General features: G+C 43.1%; 1 protein-coding gene across 4 annotated transcripts in view; it reads right to left on the reverse strand.

Moving 5' to 3' along the window:
• si:ch211-12m10.1 (teneurin-2) overlaps nucleotides 1-23477 on the reverse strand; it is a 259810-nt gene that overhangs the window by 218447 nt on the left and 17886 nt on the right. For 2 of the 4 annotated variants that reach the window (XM_034293167.1, XM_034293166.1), the window contains exon 1: nucleotides 13903-14285. The exons of 1 other annotated variant lie outside the window; for it this stretch is intronic. The gene's annotated coding sequence lies outside the window, so the exon portion shown is untranslated. Of the gene's footprint in view, nucleotides 1-13902; nucleotides 14287-23477 lie in introns of those variants that run through there. One more of the 4 variants, XM_034293165.1, reaches the window with a different exon arrangement.

The raw sequence follows: 23477 nt of genomic DNA on the forward strand, positions 1-23477 counted from the left end.
GTTGAGGAAATTAGTCCCACTGCTCCCCTCAACATAGCCCAAATGCCATGCCGCATTCACTAATATTTACCACAGACTTTGTTTTTCACCATTAAATAACGAGAAATCTGATATTACATTTGTATACAGAAACACAGAGCATTAGAACACCACCATTATAGCAGCTTTTGGAATCCAAACAAATTGAGAGAAAACAATTGCTTTTCCTGTCGAAAGATTAATCTCTGCAGTCCAAAGCAGCACATTGAGATTGAACGTTGGATTGGGCAACCTAATAGTGTCTTAATCTCACAGTCATTTCGGCTGTGTTCTATAGATAGTAAAGCCTGATTATCACAATTCCAACGCTGTCCGGAGCAGAGAGGCTCAGTCACATACTCACACACTCTTTTTGACAGAACCACCCCCCAACCCGTTGAAACTGACAGTTTGTCATCAATTCTCTTTTACAGATGAAGTAGTTTCCAGTTGTCAGGTATAGAAACCAAAACGAAGAATCACAGTAAACATCCTCTGTTCCAATCACTAGGCCTTAGACTGAGTGTGCGATATCGTTATGCTGAGTAGTAAAGTAATTTCCACGGCCTTATGCAAAGTAAACAACAGCCATATAATCACTGAATCTCTCCACCTGAAAGAATCTCCACTCTGAAGGCTGTTAGGGTCAATCCTATCCATTTGCAATACATTTATGTGGCGTTGATAAAAAAAAGCTTTCACAAAGCACTTGTAATTGTCCGAGTATACAGTGGGGAGAACAATTGTTTGATACACTGCCGATTTTGCAGGTTTTCCTACTTACAAAGCATGTAGAGGTCTGTCATTTTTATCATAGGTACACTTCAACTGTGAGAGACTGAATTAAAATAATCCAGAAAATCACATTGTATGATTTTTAAGTAATTCATTTACATTTTATTGCATGACATAAGTATTTGATACATCAGAAAAGCAGAACTTAATATTTGGTACAGAAACATTTGTTTGCAATTACAGAGATCATGAGTTTCCTGCCAACCAGTAAGAATTCCGGCTCTCACAGACCTGTTAGTTCTCCACTCATTACCTGTATTAACTGCACCTGTTTGAACTTGTTACCTGTATAAAAGACACCTCTCCACACACTCAATCAAACAGACTCCAACCTCTCCACAATGGCCAAGACCAGAGAGCTGTGTAAGGACATCAGGGATAAAATTGTAGACCTGCACAAGGCTGGGATGGGCTACAGGACAATAGGCAAGCAGCTTGGTGAGATGGCAACAACTGTTGGCGCAATTATTAGAAAATGGAAGAAGTTCAAGATGACGGTCAATCTCCCTCGGTCTGGAGCTCCATGCCAGATCTCACCTCGTAGGGCATCAATGATCATGAGGAAGGTGAGGGATCAGCCCAGAACTACACGGCAGGACCTGGTCAATGACCTGAAGAGAGCTGGGACCACAGACTCAAAGAAAACCATTAGTAACACACTACGCCGTCATGGATTCAAATCCTGCAGCGCACGCAAGGTCTCACTGCTCAAGCCAGCGCTTGTCCAGGCCCGTCTGAAGTTTGCCAATGACCATCTTGATGATCCAGATGAGGAATGGGAGAAGGTCATGTGGTCTGATGAGACAAAAATAGAGCTCTTTAGTCTAAACTCCACTCGCTGTGTTTGGAGGAAGAAGAAGGATGAGTACAACCCCAAGAACACCATCCCAACCGTGAAGCATGGAGGTGGAAACATCATTCTTTGGGGATGCTTTTCTGCAAAGGGGACAGGACGACTGCACCGCATTGAGGGGAGGATGGATGGGGCCATGTATTGCGAGATCTTGGCCAACAACCTCCTTCCCTCAGTAAGAGCATTAAAGATGGGTCGTGGCGGGGTCTCCCAGCATGACAACGACCCAAAACACACAGCCAGGGCAACTAAGGAGTGGCTCCGTAAGAAGCATCTCAAGGTCTTGGAGTGGCCTAGCCAGTCTCCAGACCTGAACCCAATGTTTTAGATTCCGTCTCTCACAGTTGAAGAGTACCTATGATAAGAATTACAGACTTCTACATGCTTTGTAAGTAGGAAAACCTAAAAAATCGGCAGTGTATCAAATACTTGTTCTCCCCACTGTATATCAATTCATATCTATGTATATATAGATTAAAAAGTGAGAAGAATGTTGCTGTTCAGAAGTTTTCAAATCCTAAACAACCTGGCTATACATTGTTTGAGGCAGAATTGCCCAACATGCAGTACATTAATAGTGATGTGACAACTACGGTTTTCTGTTAAAATGACGTAATTATGAAATCCAAATGCTTAAACTAATTACAGTTTGACAGGGTCAGGAAGGAAGAAGCCACTCCCCTTAAAAAAAGAATATCAGGACACGACAGACATTTCACAGTCAACACCTGGGCAAAAACATAAACTACTGAAATCATGAGCTCTGGACAGATGAGTCAAAGGTGAAGATGCTTGGCCACAATGCCAGATGGCATGTTTGGCAAAACCAAAACACTGCCTTTGAACAGAAGAACCTCATACCAACCGTAAAGCATGGAGGCAGTGGCATAGCAGACCGGGGCTATTTTGTTGCCGCAGGGCCTGGCCAATCTGCCGTCATTGGGTTAACCACGAATTTCCGTATCATAAAAGAGTGTTTAAAAGAATTTGGGGCCATCTGTCAAAAAGCTGAAGCTGAACAGAATATGACTTACAATCGGACAATGACCTAAAGCACAATAAATGGAGGGTTATGGAATGGCCAAGTCAAAACCCTTGAACATAACACAGTTTAAGGAATAATATAAAGAAAACTATGCGAATTCCCAGTCAATGCAAGACTGAAACGCAGTTACAAGAAACTGACACATCACAAGTTATTTCCGCCAAAGGGCTATTGAAACTATGGGTGTACCAATGTCATTTGTTAAATTTGGTTCACTTAGTCTATAATGTTCGAGTGAAGATTATATATCCATGTCCAAAAATGTCCAGAGAAAATGTGAAGAAGCTTGGCAATTTCAATGGGGGGGTCATGCGACAGGAGTGAACCCATGTAGCTAAGTGAGGACAGATTTAGATAATTTACAAAAAAACTACTCAGTTTCCCCTTTTCATCAGTTGGATTAATCCTCCGAATACAGAATAATTATATTGTATAGTTGTGGGACAACACTGTCAATAAATGTCCATGAAAAAAAGGAATAAACAATGCAGAACACGATACCTAAACGTCCATGAATGTTTAATGTGTATTTAAATCTCCCTAAATGAATGACTGATTTACATTTGGCTTTGGTATATTGTCATTCCCCTGTCTGGGTGACACAGACAGTATCAACATTTGCAAGCGGACACATTGGCCAACATGCTACAATGTAAAATACAAACACATCCACTTCAAAGCAGTGTAACAGGAAAGTGCTTTAAGACATTTAATTTTTTTTTATGTCATATTAGTCTGCCATAAAGCTAAGCAATGTGTCCATGCCTACACTAGTGTTGCATAGTTCTCGTGCCTTTTTGCAGCTCGTTTCTAGTCAAAAGCATTGCAGAGTTACATCTTGCTATACATTTATAATCTGGGTTTGGGCGGTGGGGATGGGGGTGCATCCTGAGCCTCCACCCTCCAACCCTGGCACCACGCCACCAAAATGGCTTCCTAACCACCCCACCCTCTAAAAACCTCTGGTTTTCCCAAAACCACAAAAACAAGACCAAAACCAAAGGAAACAATAATGTCAACAACAAGCCAACTGAGTGTATTGTTGCAGTGTGTTTCTACTCGTGGGCGTGGGCGAGTTCATGTGAATGGTGTCGTCCTTGGGCGGGTTACTGACGTGAACAGCTTGCATTTTAGTATTCTTTCGATTTCTTTTCTACATTTATGTTTTGTTTTATTCGTATCTGCTTGCCTGTCATGCTACCTTTCACTCTGAAACTCCACTCCCATTTATCTCTGGTTCCAGATTCCTTCCCCGTTTCCCTCAGCCTGGCCCATTTATCTCTGCTCGCCACACACTTCTATCTTCCAAAAACCTGAAACCTTTCTGCTGTGTTGAGATGTTTAACAGACTAACAGAATCAACCTAGTAAAAGTTGAAAATGTTTTTTTGTTTGTTAAATTAATTTCCAATATCTCCCAATAATACTATATCCGAAGTAATATAATGGCAGTGTTTACATTTTAAAAGAGCTGGATGAAACAACCACACAGTTTGGTAGTAAGTGCATTCTAATTAATGGATTTGATTTCAGCAAAGGTCAGTGCTGCAAAAAAGACCATAGAAATATTAAACATAAAAACAAGAGACAATAGACAGTTGGTGGGTTTGAAAATGTGTACTCCATGAAAAGGCGTGTTTTGAAGACATGCAGAGACTCTGCTATCCTAGCCTCCAAACATGCATTCAACATGTGGGTCAACATGTGGGTCAACATTTAGGTCAACATTTGGGTCAACATTTGGGTCAACATTTGGGTCAACATGTGGGTTAACATTTGGGTCAACATTTGGGTCAACATGTGGGTTAACACGCGCACTGGGGTTTTACCGCTTGTTTTCCTGAGCTACAGTTTGAGTTAAATATCAGCTGGTCTTAATGTGGAATTTAATTAAAGAGACGCAGCATAGGCTGGCTACAGTGTTGATCCTTTCTGACAGCGAATTTAAGCTACTGCTAGCTCTTGCTATAAGGGTTAAGGAATGGCTAGCTAATATTGCAAAAAGCCAGTTGCGTTTGGTGTAGCAGTGTGAGAATTTGCATGTTTGTTTGGAGTTGGTTTTGTACTGAGCTAGCTAGGCAGCTGTGTTTTATGGAAAACGCATGACATTTGGATGTGAGGTAGCTGTCAAAGTTTAGCCAGCTTCTGTGTTGAGGTCAGTGATTGTCTGGCTCTAGCTAATTTTATGGTAGTGAGATTTAAATGTAACAACATGCTTTAACCAAATCTTACATTGCCACACTGATAGGCACAACTAATACATTGAGGCTCTAGATCACCCATGGTGATTTGCCAAAATCAACCAAATGTAAATCCAAAAGTTCAGCGTCAGGTCCCATATTCAACATACTGAGATTAACAGAGAAAAAAATGACATTATCTAATAAACAAATGGGTGAAACAATATTCAGTACTGTGTACCTCAACTCTGATTTCACTGTGTGTATTTTACGTTTTGCAGTTATTTAACTGATTAAAAACAAATTCTTATTTACGTCAACGACCTGAGGGAATGTTACAGGGGGAGGAGGAATTAGGGTTAAACGGATTTGCTCAGGGACAGAACCAAAGCATTCACTATGGCGGGTAGGGGGATTAGAACCAGGGACCTTAGTCAGCCCAAACAGTTAGGCCAACTTGCTGCCACTCCATGTTCCATCACTGTATCTCACCCTATATTCCATCTTCATCACTGTGTACCTCACCCTGTACTCCATCTTCATCACTGTGTGCCTCACCCTGTACTCCATCTTCATCACTGTGTGCCTCACCCTGTACTCCATCTTCATCACTGTGTGCCTCACCCTGTACTCCATCTTCATCACTGTGTGCCCCACCCTGTACTCCATCTTTAGGACTGTGTACCTCACTCTGTACTCCATTTTCATCACTTTGTACCTCACCCTGTACTAAATCTTCATCACTTTGTACCTCACCCTGTACTAAATCTTCATCACTGTGTACCTCACCCTGTACTAAATCTTCATCACTGTGCACCTCACCCTGTACTCCATCTTTAGGACTGTGTACCTCACCCTGTACTCCATCTTCATCACTGTGTACCTCACCCTGTACTCCATCTTCATCACTGTGCACCTCACCCCGTACTCCATCTTTAGGACTGTGCACCTCACCCTGTACTCCATCTTTAGGACTGTGTACCTCATCCTGTACTCAATCTTTAGGACTGTGTACCTCATCCTGTACTCAATCTTTAGGACTGTGTACCTCATTCTGTACTCAATCTTTAGGACTGTGTATCTCATCCTGTACTCCATCTTCAAGTCAAAAGACTATTCACGACACAACCATATAAAATATATAATGACTTTTGAATATAAATGTATTTAATTTTAACAACCGTTTTACCAGGTAAGTATGCTTATAACACGTTCTTATTTACAACAATGACCCGACGGCAATTAGGATTAAGAATCCTGCTACGGGACAGAACGACTCATGGACTAGAATGAGCAAACCTTCGCTTACTGGCCCAACTGAATTAACTGCATAATGCAGTACAAGGCAAACTACATAATTATTTATTCATCCTGCACCCTTAACACCAGATGTCTGCATGGCTGTGAGAGTTCACATGGTATTATTTCTTATGTTTAGTCATTGCGTGGTGGTCAATTATATAGTCTCACAAATTAAACGAACAATCAATAGGCTATTAAAATAAAGCATGATGAATAAAATAAAATTGTCAAATGAACACATTTTCTGATCAATGCAGTGTATAAAAAACACAGTTGTGGAAGTAAATGCATTACATCCCAGTGGAATGTACTTTGAAAAATGTTATGCATGAAATACATTACCGCCCACATTTTGGGGTCACTTAGAAATGTCCTTGTTTTTGAATGAAAAGCACATTTTCTGTCCATTAAAATTAAATTGATCAGAAATACAGAGTCGAGTTTGTTAATGTTATAGCAGCTAATGTTTAATGGAGTATCTATATCCATAATCAGCAACCATCAGTCGTGTTCCAATGGCACATTGTGTTTGCAAATCTAAGTTAATCATTTTAAAAGGCTAATTGATCATTAAAAAAACATTTTGGAATTATGCTAAATAAAGAAGCAATAAAACTGTCCTTTAGACTAGTTGATTATCTGTGGAGCATCAGCAATTGTGGGTTAGATTTCCAGCTCAAAATGGCCAGAAATATAACTTATTTCTGAAACTCAGTCTATTCTTGTTCTGAGAAATGAAGGCTATTCCATGCGAGAAATTGACAGGAGACTGAAGATCTCGTACAACGCTGTGTACTTCTCCAATCACACAACAGTGAAAAAAAACTAACCAGATTAGAAAGACGAGTGGAAGGCCCCGGTGAACAAGTGAGCAAGAAGACAAATACATTAGAATGTCTAGTTTGAGAAAAAGACGCTTCTTAACTGGCAGCTTAATTAAATAGTAACCGCAAAAGACTAGTCTCCACAATAGTGAAGAGGCGATTCCGGGATGCTGGCCTTCTAGGCAGAGTTGCAAAGAAAAAGCTGTATCTCAGACTCAGCAATAAAAAGGAAAGATAAAGATGAGCTAAAGAACACAAACACTGGACAGAGGAAAATTGGAAACATTTGTTATGGACAGACAAATCAAATTTGGAGGTGTTCAGATCATAAAGAAGAGCATTCGTGAGATGCAAAGCAAATGAAAGATGCTGGAGGAGTGCTTGATGCCATCTGTGAAGCATGGTGGAGGTAATTTGATGGTCTGGGGGTGCTTGAATGTCACAGCCGTGGGTAGGGTTGGTCCTGAACGTCACACATGTAGCTGGGTAGGTCCTGAACGTCACGGACAGGGGCAGGGTAGGTCCTGAACATCACAGACATGGGTAGGGTAGGTCCTGAACGTCACAGACGTGGGTAGGGTAGGTCCTGAACGTCACAGACGTGAGCAGGGTAGGTCCTGAACATCACAGACATGGATAGGGTAGGTCCTGAACATCACAGACGTGGGCAGGGTAGGGCCTGAACGTGACAGACATGGATAGGGTAGGTCCTGAACATCACAGACGTGGGCAAAGTAGGGCCTGGACGTCACAGACAGTGGCTGGGTAGGTCCTGAACATCACAGACATTGGTAGGGTAGGGCCTGAACGTCACAGACAGTGGCTGGGTAGGTCCTGAACGTCATAGACAGTGGCTGGGTAGGTCCTGAACATCACAGACATGGGTAGGGTAGGGCCTGAACGTCACAGACAGTGGCTGGGTAGGTCCTGAACATCACAGGCATGGGTAGGGTAGGTCCTGAACATCACAGACGTGGGTAGGGTAGGGCCTGAACGTCACAGACATGGGTAGGGTAGGTCCTGAACGTCACAAACAGGGGCAGGGTAGGTCCTGAACGTCACAAACAGGGGCTGGGTAGGTCCTCAACGTCACAGACGTGCGTAGGGTAGGTCCTGAACGTCACAGACGTGGGCAGGGTAGGTCCTGAACGTCACAGACGTGGGCAGGGTAGGGCCTGAACGTCACAGACAGTGGCTGGGTAGATCCTGAACGTCATAGACAGTGGCTGGGTAGGTCCTGAACATCACAAACATGGGTAGGGTAGGTCCTGAATGTCACAGACGTGGGTAGGGTAGGGCCTGAACGTCACAGACAGTGGCTGGGTAGGTCCTGAACATCACAGACATGGGTAGGGTAGGTCCTGAACGTCACAGACAGTGGCAGGGTAGGTCCTGAACATCACAGACATGGGTAGGGTAGGTCCTGAACATCACAGACATGGGTAGGGTAGGGCCTCAACGTCACAGACAGTGGCTGGGTAGGTCCTGAACATCACAGACATGGGTAGGGTAGGTCCTGAACATCACAGACATGGGTAGAGTAGGGCCTCAACGTCACAGACAGTGGCTGGGTAGGTCCTGAACATTACAGACATGGGTAGGGTAGGTCCTGAACGTTACAGACATGGGTAGGGTAGGTCCTGAACGTTACAGACATGGGTAGGGTAGGGCCTGAACATAATAGACGTGTGTAGTGCTTTGGCTTGAATGTCATGACCGTGAAAACCTTACGAGAGCCGGTCACAAGTTTCTTCAATGTCACCCACCTTTGATAATCTCTCGGCAGACAGAGCACTTGGCCGGTTAAAAATCCACAAAGTGCCTCTAACGAGTCCGGGGCGCCGCTTGAACAAACTTGCCCAAAAAAAAAAAAAAAAAAGTGAATAAATACATAAACAAGTAAACATTTAAATACATACACACATACATGAGCACCCTTTCATCTGACCCCCAAAACCAGGGTAGTGAGTTGGGAAATTGCCTTGGAGATGGAGCCGCCTGAGTGGGCGCAGTTATTACAGCGCGAGATAAGGCCGGGGCCGTGTGACGACGGCTCAGCGACCAGGCGACGCCGAAAAAACAGCACAGCGGGGGGGCGTCAGCCGCCACGGCACAGTCAAATGGCGGGCAGGGCAGATGCCTCAACGGGGACGGCTCCAATGACAAGGTGGCCTTGGTTAATCTGACAAATCCCCTCAGCTAAAAGCCTGTCACACAGAAAACAAGTCAGGCAGCCAAGACAAGAGAGACGGAGGGGAAGACAGGGAGAGGGGAAGTGGGAGAGGAAGAGGGAGGAAGACCGCGAGGAACAAAGAGAGGAGGAGTGCGGGAGGATGAGAGGAGAGAGGACAGGAAGTGCACGTATACTACGGGACAAGTGAGAGAGGGAGGTGAGATTACGAGGGGATGATGGGAATACCTTTTGCAAAGTGAACTTGAAACGTGTGTTTATCTGATTTGGCATCAAGCAGAAACGTAATGTATAAGTGAATGGAACAAAAAAAATACATGTTATTCACATCTTAATATTACTTTGTCTTTAGACTAGAAACGATTTAGATTTGTCAGTGTTCTTGTGAATAGACACGAGGCCAGCGCAACATCATGCTCGGCAGAGCAGTTGGTAAAACATCACAAGGTGCCAAAACATCTAATTAGTGGCTCTTTCAAAATGATTATGAAAACTGCAGTAAGTGACAATCCAAATGAGTAGAATTGTCCTCCCTACAACATGCACTGGAACAAAGAGTATAGGATTAATGTGTTATCAGCCAGATCAGCCAGATGTGTAGTCATCAGCCAGATGTGTAGAGTTATCAGCCAGATGTGTAGAGTTATCAGCCAGATGTGTAGTTATCAGCCAGATGTGTAGAGTTATCAGCCAGATGTGTAGAGTTATCAGCCAGATGTGTAGTTATCAGCCAGATGTGCCAAAAATCTGTGCTTTAGAAGTGTTACCTGGGCTCTAATTTAATAAGCCCTCATTGATGTACAATGCAGAAATAAATATGGTTATGGAATGCTCTTTAAAGGTTGTTCTATTTAAGTTATTTCATTCTGATAGAGTGTGGACAAAATATGAACACTATACTAATAAAAATCTGCCAATGGTTCGGTTTCAGAGTTGTGTCTAGTTGTTTAAGGTTCCAAACATAAAACATTTTCTTAACCCACTAAGTGACTAAATGAGAGCAGATTTCAAATATCAAGCTAGCTAGACCTGGGTGTTAGACTAGGAAAAGATACAGGAGAGATGAGTCGGACAAAAGTACAGAAACCAATGTTAACCAATGACATAGACACGTAACCTAGCAACGAAAATTAGACTCACAGCTTACTCCCAACACACTCTGCCCAGACTGCGCATAAATGCACATGTTTAATCAGTTGTAATTGTTGAGGGCAACAAGAAAAATAGGTGCAGTAGGGGAAGCTCAATAATTAGAGCTGACCAAACTAAGGTAGGGAGACCAAACAACCTTCCCTGGCCTGTGAAACCCTGTTCTAGGAAACCAAACTACCTTCCCTGGCCTGTGAAACCCTGTTCTAGGAGACCAAACTACCTTCCCTGGCCTGTGAAACCCTGTTCTTGGAAACCAAACTACCTTCCCTGGCCTGTGAAACCCTGTTCTTGGAAACCAAACTACCTTCCCTGGCCTGTGAAACCCTGTTCTAGGAAACCAAACTACCTTCCCTGGCCTGTGAAACCCTGTTCTAGGAGACCAAACTACCTTCCCTGGCCTGCAAAACACTGTTCTAGGAGACCAACCTACCTTCCCCGGCCTGTCAAACCTTGTTCTAGGAAACCAAACTACCACAGCTGCCCTGCAAAAAACAATGTTCTAGGAAACCAAACTACCTTCCCCGGCCTGTCAAACACTGTTCTAGGGGCAGTAGACTAAGCACAGACCATGAAACAGCTCCAATGATTCAAATGGCATTGCTCCAGTCTTCTAAATCAAACCATTGATGAACCCTTCAATTAATTACAAATACTTTTTATATGTTGAATTAGCACTATATAATCCTATTATCCTTATGAGGAACATGTTACTGTAAAATAGCTCCATCTACTGTAAAACAGCTCCACCTAACTAAGGGTGTGTGGGAGGCAATACATTTGATGTGTCATTAAGGACCCGAGGCGTGAAGTGCAAAAAATGTGTTTAGTTGAACAATGATGGATGAAAGGATGGTAAAAGACGGTCGGGTCTGCAAACTAAGCAATCCACAAAGCCGGCAAGATACTGACATGCAGACAAATACAAATGTACACAGAATAACCAACATATGAATAAAAACCAGCTAAGCAAAGCAATATCAATATCTCTTCACAGACATCATTTCCATGAATACACCTAAGTGGCATATGGTAAGGGACGTAGCATAAGGGACTAAACTGGAGAGGCTTGTCAATTTAAGGGTAAAGGCCTGTGGCAGAAGTCCAATGTGCCGATGGGTGAGCAGGGTCCGAAATTAACACCTGCCAACCGCCAAATGCGGGTAGATTTTACGTTTGGTGAGTAATTCTCAGAAGGCTATCCGCCACACTGGCGGGTGAAGGTTTGTATCCAATGTTACCCTCTTACTGTAATCAGGTGACAAGACGTCCCGTTTCTCCCGGGAAAAGTCCCATATTTAAGTCCCTTTTCATTTGTCTCTACTTATTTAGAAAATAAATCATGTTTTGTCCCGTATTTTCACTTGGTCCTGTTTTTTATTGGTCCAACCTAATGCCCATTCGAATCTGACAGGTAGTGATGGCCATTCGAGGCTTCATTTACCGTTCTTTTAGTAGCAGGATATTACGGTAGCAGCGCTAACTCAGATTTTCTTTTTCAAAATAAAACCCATCATTGAAATATATAAGGTAATATAGTTAACAGTCTAGTCTGTCAATCTAGTCTGTCATTTTATGTTTAATGTCCGTTCCAATGTTGTCCTTGTCTGTTCTTTTTTACAGATTAGATTGTTAACTATATGGCCTTATAAATTTCAATGATGGCTTTTATTGTGATAAAGAAAATCTGCATAATATCCTGGTGCTAAAATAATGCTAATGAAGCCTTGTTTGGCCATCACAAGTGACAGGTGCCATGTCATGATTTGCCTCCACTCTCAGTCTTAAAGTTACTTATTTTTACAGACTATAATGAAATCACATTTTAGTTCTCACAAGTTGCCAAGCCCAAGCACCTGTGCGCGTGAAATCCCACCTTGCTGTAACAACCATCCATGAAGGCAATGTCATTTGTTCGGGTACATTTTGCATTAAAGTGCACACCTTCCTATGACAAACTCATTAAAGAGAAGCGGACTGGCTCATGAAAGACTGGCTCATGCCTGTCCGAAAAATACAACAGGCCACCCCACCCGACTCCACACCTCCCCAAATCATATTAGCAAATGTGAGGAAGCATAATTATGTTACGTTATTACAGTTGTTGCTGTGTACACCTGAAACGTAGGCTGTGATGATATTTCAGAGCTTAATACGCTCATGTTATCCGGAGTGCAAACACTTCTGTTGTTGTTTAAATCCAATTCATTCATTTGTCACGTATGCAATATTTTGTTATAGTATAGCTTTTACAGTTGAAACTGTTCATCTTTGGCAAAGACATATATATTTTTTTTACCAATCTTAGTGCATTTCCCATCGCTAAACTTGGTAAATCAGTTAAAGACTGATTAATTGAGGTAGAGTAATTGGGTAGGGCATGGGTTGTCAAATAACCTTAAGTTTATAAGGAAGACAGACTGATGTAAAGGGATGATGTTATCGCAATACATGAAAAACATGTTTGTAGCATCACATAACGCTATAAAAAATAATATTTTGTGAGAATTGGCGGTTTGGAGATGAAGGAGTTTCAAGAAGCTGGCTATAGTATGATGCTGAGGCTCTGGTGACATGTTGTTCTGTGTGTGGCCAGTATTCTAAAGATAACAGCAGAAACAACTCCGTATATAAATAAATTACACCAAGAAAATTATTATTTAAATTAAAATATGCTTGGCTGGTCGATTACACTGTGTGTGAGTCAAACTGAAGAAGACATAAACGCACGCATGTTACAGCACCACCCATGTGTCCGATATTATGGTCCTTGCAGGTTGTTGAGTCTTGACAGTACTTCAGCATGTTACAATACTTGGGAGACCAGGGTTCGAATCTCGCTCTTGGATTAGCATACAGTTAAGGTCTGGAAATACTTGGAGCCTGACACAATTTTCATAATTTTGGCTCTAGTACGCCACCACAATGGATTTGAAATTAAACAACTGAGATGCAATTGAAGTGCAGACTTTAAGAATGAATTCAAGGGGTTTAACAAAACTATTGTATGAAACATTTAGGAATTGCAACCCCTTTTCATACACACTCTCCTTATTTGAGGGGCTCAAATGTAATTGGACAAATTAACAAAATCATAAATACAATTTTCATTTTTAATACTTTGTCAAGAGGATTTAAGTTTTTAATGTTTTCCAAAAACATCTTAATGGCAGATTTATTTTAGGAATATCTGTTACGTATGAGGACGTTTTTCATAATTTTAAGTCTATCTGGATAAGACTACAGTCCCCAGTTCTCTTCCTTGTAAAGGGCAACTATATGGGTCAGTGTGAAAGCCGAAAATGGCAGAATCTCCTACATAACATGAGTCTAAAACACGTGTAGGTTATATACATTTTTAACAATAACCCAAATAATGAACTAGTATCCGCGTTTATTAGACTTATCTGGGTAAACTAGTGTTTGGCTAGTCAGGAACCAGCACCCTACATACTTTAGTGTACCGCTGTAGCCCCCTTGAATATCAAGCCGTAAACAGCATGGGCCAGCCTAACCTGTGAAACAGCAGCATCACCAGTGACTCACCTCTCCCATCCTTGTTGTTACACTTGTTTTTCTAACCCCTTTCATTATTTTATTTTTTTTTGCAGTTTTCGCCGTCTCACTTGGAAACACGCACACAGCGAGTCATGCAAGCCCGCGGCCCCCTCAGCACCTGCCCGCTTCACAGACACCGCCGTTTCAAACAGCCCACAAAGTCCACGGTCCTCATTAACCCCACCTACACACACACTCCAATCTGTTTTACCGAAGCCTCTCCTCATGGCCGTGCGCCGCGCCGCCCACTCAATGGCTCCCGTGACACCACGCCTTCAGACAAACAAACAGAGGCAGTTTGGAGAAACCGAGGGGTGGGGGGGGCATAGTTTCAGAGAAACGACGGAAACATCAGACAACAGGCCTGTGTGCGTGTGTGTGTGATTCTGTCGTGTCCCCCTCGGCCCCCTGCCTTTATCCGAACACGGCACAACAGTAATCCACGCCCACACTGAGCGGGAGAGGAAAGCCATAAGCAGCGTATTAACCTGTGACATTCAATCTCTTCCGTAAAAAACAAGATCATCCTATTCAAATATCTCCTTAGATGACAATAATGGCCATTCTAAATGACAATGCAAGGCACCGAGGTACTTACACGTTCGTACGGGTTGGCCTTCTTTTTCGGTGAAAATGAAAAATATGCTAAATACCCGAAGAGTGTGTGACTCCGCTAATGGTATCAGCGGTTCTCAAGTGTACTAATATCTATCTGGCTGACCCTTTCTTTCAAATGCACTGTGCCTGTCGGACAAGCACACAGAGTGCTACAGAACAGTTTACTGCAGGACATTTTCTTCCCTGAGTCAAAGGAATGTGATTATGTCGACCATTTCTAATTCTCTGTGGCCATGCTTTGTAGAGTCACACAGTGTGCCGTGGGAAAGTGGGGTCGTCGGAGGCAAGACCCGGTTGGTACATTGTTGTTATCCAGTAGGCCACGCTCCTTCTAGATTTATTCCGATCACTGCTGAAAACTCACTGCTTACTTGGGGGAGAAAAACTGCCAGTGTGACGTTGCGTAATATCCAACACCCCACTGACAGGAATGAGTATCTGGATGGTTAGCGTTTAAGGAAACCTGTTCAAATTCATTCGTGTTCAAGTTTCGTCAGATACCACGATTACAAAAGGCATATGGTGAGAGGTTACGCGAGTTAACACTTCTCTTTCACCACAACAACATCCGCCTACAACACACAGTGCCCCCGACAAACACTCCACACTGGTAAATCTGCTCACACGTCAGACTCACTGGCACCTCCTAGGTAAATCCCTCCTCCACCTTGAGCTCGCTGCTCAACACCAGTCAGTCTAATAGAAATCTGCTCACTCCAAGACTCCTCAGACTGGTTACTCCTAAAGTCAACACCTCCTCTGAAGTGTTTACTTCATTCCGCATCCCTGCAGCCGATGACTGGAACGGATTGCAAACTACTCTGAACCTCAAAACTTCCGACGATCGAGTAACAAATGGTCTGAGCAGCTAAGTACCCTATGCATCTGTATGTATGTATATCAGTTCAGATGCGTTCATTTGTTGACATTTTCCTTACACGTTGCGCTGTGACATGTGTAACTGAGTGTTGTCTTGCAATCTGTATGCCCTCGGCCAGGCTGTTATTATAAATGAGAATTGGTTCACTGTTGATTTACCTGGGTAAAATAAAAGGTGGAAAAAATGAAACAGGACCCTATAAATACATTTGGATTTCCATTTGCAATAGGGCCGCAAAGGCTGTCCCATGAATTGAACGTGTTGATTTCTGACCAGGCTAAATGGGCTCAGTACAGAAGGTTGATTCCCACCAGCTGCACACTACAATCTGGATGAAGCAGTTCTCAATAGAGAGCATATGAATGCAAACACCTCAAGGTGGTTCATTAGCGTCCCAGATAGTGGCCATCAACTTCATCAATCTTGTGAAATTTTAAGTTACTAAAGTATGTCTGCCTAAAAGCATGTAGTTAAATATTTAGCTGGTTTGAAACACAAATCCTTTATCACTGATCTTTGAAAAGGAAGATCAGTGAGAGAACCAGAAATCAATGTTCCTTCAGGAGTTTCTTTAGAACTTAAGAGTATTCTAAAACCGGATAATTGAAAGCACTCATTTATTAATTTAGTCTACATTATGTTCAGATTCCCTTTAAGGCAACACTTCAATGTGCAGAAATGCAATAGTTTATTTAATAACTTAGCTAAATGCCTTGAGGTTATGTCTGAGTTCATATTGTATAGGGTCAAAATTCCCTTGCCTTGGTTGTGTTGACAGGCCTAAAATGTACAGTCTAGCACAGTGTGTACTAATCTTAACTGCAAAAGAAATTGACTTACAGTGGCTCAAATGCATTCACCCCCCTTTGACATTTTTTTTACGACATTAAAAAAAGTTTTCCCAACCGATAAACACAAAACAGTACATAAAGTCAAAGTGGAAAAAAATAAATAAAATGTTGAATGGAGTCTGTGCGTAACATTCATTCAGGTTAAATACACATTCAAAAGCACCAATCAGGGGAATTACAAAAAGTTTTTAAGGCATTATATATTCCCAGGAGCACAGCCCAACATTTAGTCTATCCCGAACAGGCCTTCCTCAAAAACAGAGTATCCGAGCGAGAAGGGCCCCAGTCAGTCAGGCCACCAAGAGGCCTGTGGTAAATCTGAAGGAGATCCAGGATATACACAGCTGAGTGGGGAGACACGGTGCATCCTGCAAAGATAGCCAGGATGCTTCACAAAATCGGCCTTCATGGGAGAGTGGCAGAGAGAAAACGTCATGGTGGCAGGCATTATGATATAGGGTTGCTTCTCTGAAACAGGTTTGCAAAGATAGAGGGCAAAATGGCATAGCAAAGTACAGAGAAATTCTGGACGAAAACCTGCTGAAGTCTGCAAGCAACGAGCAGGACAACGACCCCAAACATACACCGGAGTGGCTTAAAAACCAAAAGGTCAAATGTCTTGGAGGGGCCCACTCAAAGCTCAGACTTCAATGCAATTGAAAATATGTGGAAAGAGTTGAACAAGAAACCAGCCAAGCCTAGTCCAGCCGGGCATGCAATAGTGTTGCCGTCTCGAGATTTGAACCCCAGGTTGCTCATTTGAAAGGCTGTGTCTTTAACCACCACACCACAGAGCTGTCCTTTTGCCAGGTGTCAGCATAGCTTCTTGTCTCTGTCCTGAACAAATCCTTAATTAGCCATTTGTGAATTAAATTGATACAGTTAAACTGACTAACGTTTCTTACTAAGTTTACCCCCACCACAAATAGTGGCTATGCATTGCGTTTGCCGCTGGCCGTTTTAACAGCGTATTAGCCAGTAATAAGCTTTACCGTTATCTACTAACTTACTGGAATAGTCATAGGAATTGAGCAATTGCTAGAGAGTCTGCCAAAGCTATTTCATTTCATGGCATAGGAACTTATTTTTTTATTTCATGCAAAACATACTTTTCTCTTTAATTCATGAATGACATTTACACAATAACTACCAATAAAGGGGATGATAACTAACTTTTTCATCAAGTGAAAAGACGAGAGAATTTGTGGAATCTACCAGAAATAATTAATAAATGTTGTTGCTCTCAATAGATTAGGACGTAGGTCTTCCATATGAGAGACACTGTCGTTAACCACTACACCAAGTCATTACAAGTTTCAGCAGTCGCTAGACAGGATTGAGGATTGTGTTAAATAGGCTTACTAGTATCTACTAACTTCCTAGGAATAATCATAAGAATTGAGCAATTGCTAGCGGGACTGAAGAAGAATTATTCCATGCCAGAAACAGTTGCAATATAAACGTATACAGTTTCAGTTAAGGCTTTTATTTCAGGCTTACCATAATGTAGATACTAACGGTTTAAGCTAGCAAAGTTTGGGTCTATACGGAATAATTCATAATGCGCACTATGCACCTGTGAGGAGATACAAACTCGGGACCCTTGGTTCACAAGTCCACTTCTCTAACCACTACGCTATTTAACAAGGTGCCGCCAGCCAGCCACTCACCCACTTACACTCACCCACTTACACGGCCTGGCATAAATACTGTTCACCAATGGTCCCCTTTCAACTTGACAGAGCTTGTACAATTTTGCTAAGAATAATAGGTGAAAATGGTGTTCAGATGTGCAAAGCTGGTAGAGACTTATCCAAACAGGCCCATGGCTGTAATTGTTGCCAAATACTGACTAAAAGGGTGAATATTTATGCAATCAATAATTTATCGGTCTGTATATATCTCCATCCCTATATCCCTCAAAATATTACTCTTTATTTGACCAATGAAGTGGGGGAAAGATTAATGTTTTTTTGTTGCAGTAGCACATGGCTAAGAAAGCTGGATCACCCTAGGCCACAAAATGGATTTTTGAGAGTTGAAGATCCCTCGACTTGCAAGAAGTTATCAGTAGTTAAAATCCAACTCAGCCTGGGTTTGCTTCTGCTTATTCGAGGGAAGACCTCTCTTTCAAACTTTGGGCAATCCATGGGGGGGCAGACATTAGAAGTCTTCCACTCAACAAAAGATAAACGCATCCATAAAAGCAGGACAAGCTGATTAACTAACACGGCAATAAATTCTATGAAAAGCCAAGGGGCAACACTGCCCAGTTGAATTGATCCAAACAAATTAGCACGCAATTAGTAACACAACAGTATATGACTGGAATAGATTTGAAATGTACTGTGTGCAGAACAGACGAAGAGCTCAGGTCAATGCAGATGTAAATGGAAGGGGTCAGAAAAGCACGCCAGCCCTTCAGATCTCACACGCATGCTACACGTCTAACCAATGTTGTCTATCAACAAACAGGCAAGAGGGGACACCTGGCCCCGGGAATCCGTTCTGGCGCTGCGGTCCATGCTGCCGATGCATTAAGGATATTGCACCAGCCCCACATCTTTTAATCCTCTAATCGGCAGAAGCCAGAGAATCGCCACCCGCATCTGTCAGTTGTTGGGGGATTCGACGGCCACACTGTCAGTGTGCGAACGCCCCCCCCCCCCCACCTCCCTCCCCCCATCCAGAGATCGCCACGACGACAGCAATACGATCGGCTGTGATTTGTGGAAAGCTGTCAAGCTGTGTTGTGACTGCAACAGAAATATACTGGGCGAGTGAGCGAGCAGAGGCGGATGACGACACAGGGCGTCGCAACGTTTCCTGTGTCATTATCGGCCCGAGCTGGCAAGGGGCAAAGGGCAAAGGGCAGGGCGACTGACCAACCCGCGGGTCACAGTTCATCGTTCGACCCGAAAGTGGAGACACTGGAAACCGACACAGCACTTCAGAGGTGAAGGGACCGTCTGGCTGCTGGGTGTCACACACACACACACACACACACGCGTGAATTTATGAATGTAAAGACTTGTCACACGCTAAAAAGCACGGAGTATAAAGCCGTTGTGGCAACCGTATTGTTTGGACAAAAGGAAAACAAAATAGAAAAAAGAAATAAAAAAGAAGAGCTGTCACTCCCATGTAAGCTTAGCCTACAGTATGAGACCATTGCCCCAGAATATTACGATGATGTCTTCTGACATTAATCTGAGTTATCAACAGCCTCTTTGGAACCAGTGAAGTAGATAAGCTGCTCTGTGTGCACCGCCATGGCCGGAGCGGAGTGCTTTTTCACGAGGCAGGGCACTCAGCGAGCCGTGGAAGAGGGGCTGACACTGGAGCTGGCCGACATGGAACAGAAATCCATACCGTCGATAAACTGTCTGAATTGAAGCGACTACAATAAAGGAATGCGTTTATAACATTCATGCGCGTGGGTTTTTGTTCTGTTACCCTTTAAATACTACTCGTTTGAATGCGGCTGCCATTGATTTTCCGATCAACAATCCCCCCGTTATTAAAATAAATAATTACCAAACCTCACATTTATATATTACAGACTACTTAAATAATAACAACGAAATGCATGCGGTAGATGGCTTGTATTGTCAAGGGTCAACAAGTGGACATTGCACAACCATTTCCAAAAACGTTGGGACGCTGTGTAAAATGGAAATAAAAACAGAAAGCAAAGATGTGCAAATCATTTAATTAAACCCTATATTCAATAGAAAATAGTACAATGACAACATATCAAATGTTGAAACAGAATTTTTTTATTGTTCCTTGATAAATATATGCCCACTTAGAATTTGATGCTAGCAACACATTTAGAAAAGCTGGGACGGGGGGGCAACAAAAGACTGGAAAAGTTGTGCAATAAAAAAAAGAACCTAATTAATAAATAAGCAAGAGGTCAGTAACATGATTGAGTACAAAAAGTGCATCCCAGAGACGATGAGTCTTTCAGAAGTAAACACGGGGAGGGGTTCACAAACCTGTGAATGACTGCGCAGGAAAATAGTGCAACAATTGAAGAACAACATTTCTCAAGGTAAAATTGCAAAGAGTTTGGGGATCTACGGTACATAGTAACATTGAGATTCAGAAAATCGGGAGAAATCTCTGTATGCAAGGGACAAGTCTGAAATCCAGTATTGGCTGTCTGTGATCTTCGGGCCCTCAGATGGCACTACATTAAAAAGAGGCAAGTTTCTGTAATAGAAATCACTGCTTGGGCTCAGGAACACTTCTGAAAACCATTGTCTGGGAACACAGTATGTTGTTGCACCCACGAATGCAAGTTAAAACTCTACCATGCATAGACAAAAACAGATATAAAAAACATGCACCACAAATAGCATCTATGAACTGTACAGCTTTTGCCACTGGCAGTTATAACAGCTTATTGGCCAGTAATAGGTCTACTAGCATTTACATATTACTATATAGGTCATAAGAAGTTAGCAATTGGTAGCGAGACTGAAGATGAACTTTACTGCTAAAGCAATTTCATTTCAAGCCACAACAACGTTAGTTTTCCTTTCATTCGTGAATTACATTGATACAATAACCATCAATATAAGTGACAATAACTGACATTTTCATCAGTTGAAAAGACGAGAGAATCATGGAAACCCCTCCTCTTTTACTGCACAAGAGGGTGTGGTCTATATTGCCTCAAAAATGGATACGTACTTCGAAAAATCCACCAGAAATAGTTGCAATATAACCGTAAACAGTTTTTATTTTAGGCTTACTATAATACAGATTACTATAGTTTTTGTTTAACCTGAGCAAATCCTAATGCATAATTTGTTTAGTCCATGGCGAGGATCAAACACTGGTAGCCTACGTGGCAGTCCATGTCTCTAACCACTACGCTAATTAACCATGGCAGTATGAGACATTCACTCTTCTGGCCTGGCTCCACTTACGCGGCCTGGCAGAAATATGACAAAGGGGACCCCGAACGGTTGAGCAGCAGAAATCCTGCATCATCCACAAATGGGAGAACATTTCACATTCAAAACTAGAGCACTCCTCAGTTCCCAAACGCTTACAGTGTTGTTAAAAGAAGAGGAGAGGAAACACAGGCATATCTTTTACCAAAAACAATACAATTTCTCTGGTGATATGTTGTCTTTGTACTATCTATCCATCCATCTTCTTCCGCTTATCCGGGGCCTGGTCGCGAGGGCAGCAGTCTAAGCAGAGATGCCCAGACTTCCCTCTCCCTGGACACTTCCTCTAGCTCTTCCGGGGGGACACCGAGGCGTTCCCAGGCCAGCCGGGAGACATAGTCCCTCCAGCGTGTCCTAGGTCTTCCCCGGGGTCTCCTCCCGGTGGGGCGGGCCCGGAACACCTTCCCGGGAAGGCGTTCAGGAGGCATCCGGAACAGATGCCCAAGCCACCTCAGCTGACCCCTCTCGATGTGGAGGAGCAGCGGCTCTACTCTGAGCTCCTCCCGGGTGACCAAGCTTTTTACCCTATCTCTAAGGGATCGCCCAGCCACCCTGTGGAGAAAGCTCATTTCAGCCGCCTGTACCCGGGACCTTGTCCTTTCGGTCATGACCCAAAGCTCATGACCACAGGTGAGAGTGAGAGTAGGAGAGTAGTCGCCTTGCGACTCAGCTCTTTCTTCACCATGACAGACCGATACATTGACCGCATTACTGCAGAAGCTGCACCGATCCGTCAGTCAATCTCCCGTTCCATCCTTCCCTCACTCGTGAACAAGACCCCTAGATACTTAAACTCCTCCACTTGAGGCAGGCACTCTCCACCAACCTGAAGTGGGCATGCCACCCTTTTCCAACTGAGGACCATGGCCTCGGATTTGGAGGAACTGATTGTCATCCCCACCGCTTCACACTCGGCTGCAAACCGTCCCAGTGCATGCTGAAGGTCCTGGCTTGAAGGGGCCAACACGACAACATCATCCGCAAAGAGCAGAGACAAAATCATGTGGTCCACAAACCTGACACCCTCCGGCCCCTGGCTGCGCCTAGAAATTCTGTCCATAAAAATTACGAACAGAACCGGCAACAAAGGGCAGCCCTGCCGGAGTCCAACATGCACAGGGAACAAGTCTGACTTACTGCCGGCAATGCGGACCAAGCTCCTGCTTCGGTCGTACAGGGACCTGACAGCCCTTAGCAAAGGACCCAGGACCCCATATTCCCGAAGCACCCTCCACAGGATGCCGCGAGGGACACAGTCGAATGCCTTCTCCAAATCCACAAAACACATGTGGATTGGTTGGGCAAACCCCCATGAACCCTCCAGCACCCCGTAGAGGGTCTTTGTACTATTTTCAGTTAAATATAGGGATTAAATGATTGGCACATCATTGGCACAAAATGTATTTTGTTTTTATTGGCATTTTACACAGCATCCCAACTCTTTTGGAAACGGGGTTGTACGACCAGTGAACCAACAAGATCTCAGTCTCCACAGGGGGTGACATAAAACCTAATCTGAGTATGTGCCAGGAGGGGGGCATGGTGGCAAACTAATGTGAAAGCCTCCTGTATTCAATCATCGTTTGTCTCCTTGGTGAGACAGAGGATCTGGCATGGACGCAGTGTGGTGCTGTGGTTCCCTATCTATAAGGACTCTCTGACTGAACTCCGGCGCCACGCCTCAACTTGGACAGCCTCTATGATTGATGTTTCAATGCTGTTGATAACTGGCTGGTATCAATCAACCGAAATAAATCTATGACTAGATGGCACCAGCACAAAGCTGACACTGGATTGATGAACAGTAAAAAAGGTTTCCCAGACTGCCTCAGGCAGGGTGAGGTATACCAACCGGAAAGGATCATTTAGAGCAGGGACGATAAATTGAAAATGATCGACACCGGCCATATGAAGCCCAAAGTCATTGCAGGCATTTTGGGGAAATCATTAATTATGATCAAGGAGCCTATACAAGGGAAATGTGAAGTTTGTAATGGAATACATTTTGCTGATCTAGGGCACTGTTAAATGAGACTATTGATAGCTACAGACAAGAAACTAGTATGGCGATTCCAGCATTAAGGGCATTACATTAGCACGCAAAATCACAACTTTGAAGTCTCATAGAAGGGGAAAACCCATGGGGAAAAAATACATATTACATTTTGGTCATGTCTATATTTCACGGCTGGAAAAGTATACACTCTACATATTATACTTAATTATTTTTAATATATATTTTTTGGG

The sequence above is a fragment of the Esox lucius genome, chromosome 7 (assembly GCF_011004845.1).
Source record: "Esox lucius isolate fEsoLuc1 chromosome 7, fEsoLuc1.pri, whole genome shotgun sequence".
In the NCBI taxonomy this organism is placed as follows: domain Eukaryota; kingdom Metazoa; phylum Chordata; class Actinopteri; order Esociformes; family Esocidae; genus Esox; species Esox lucius.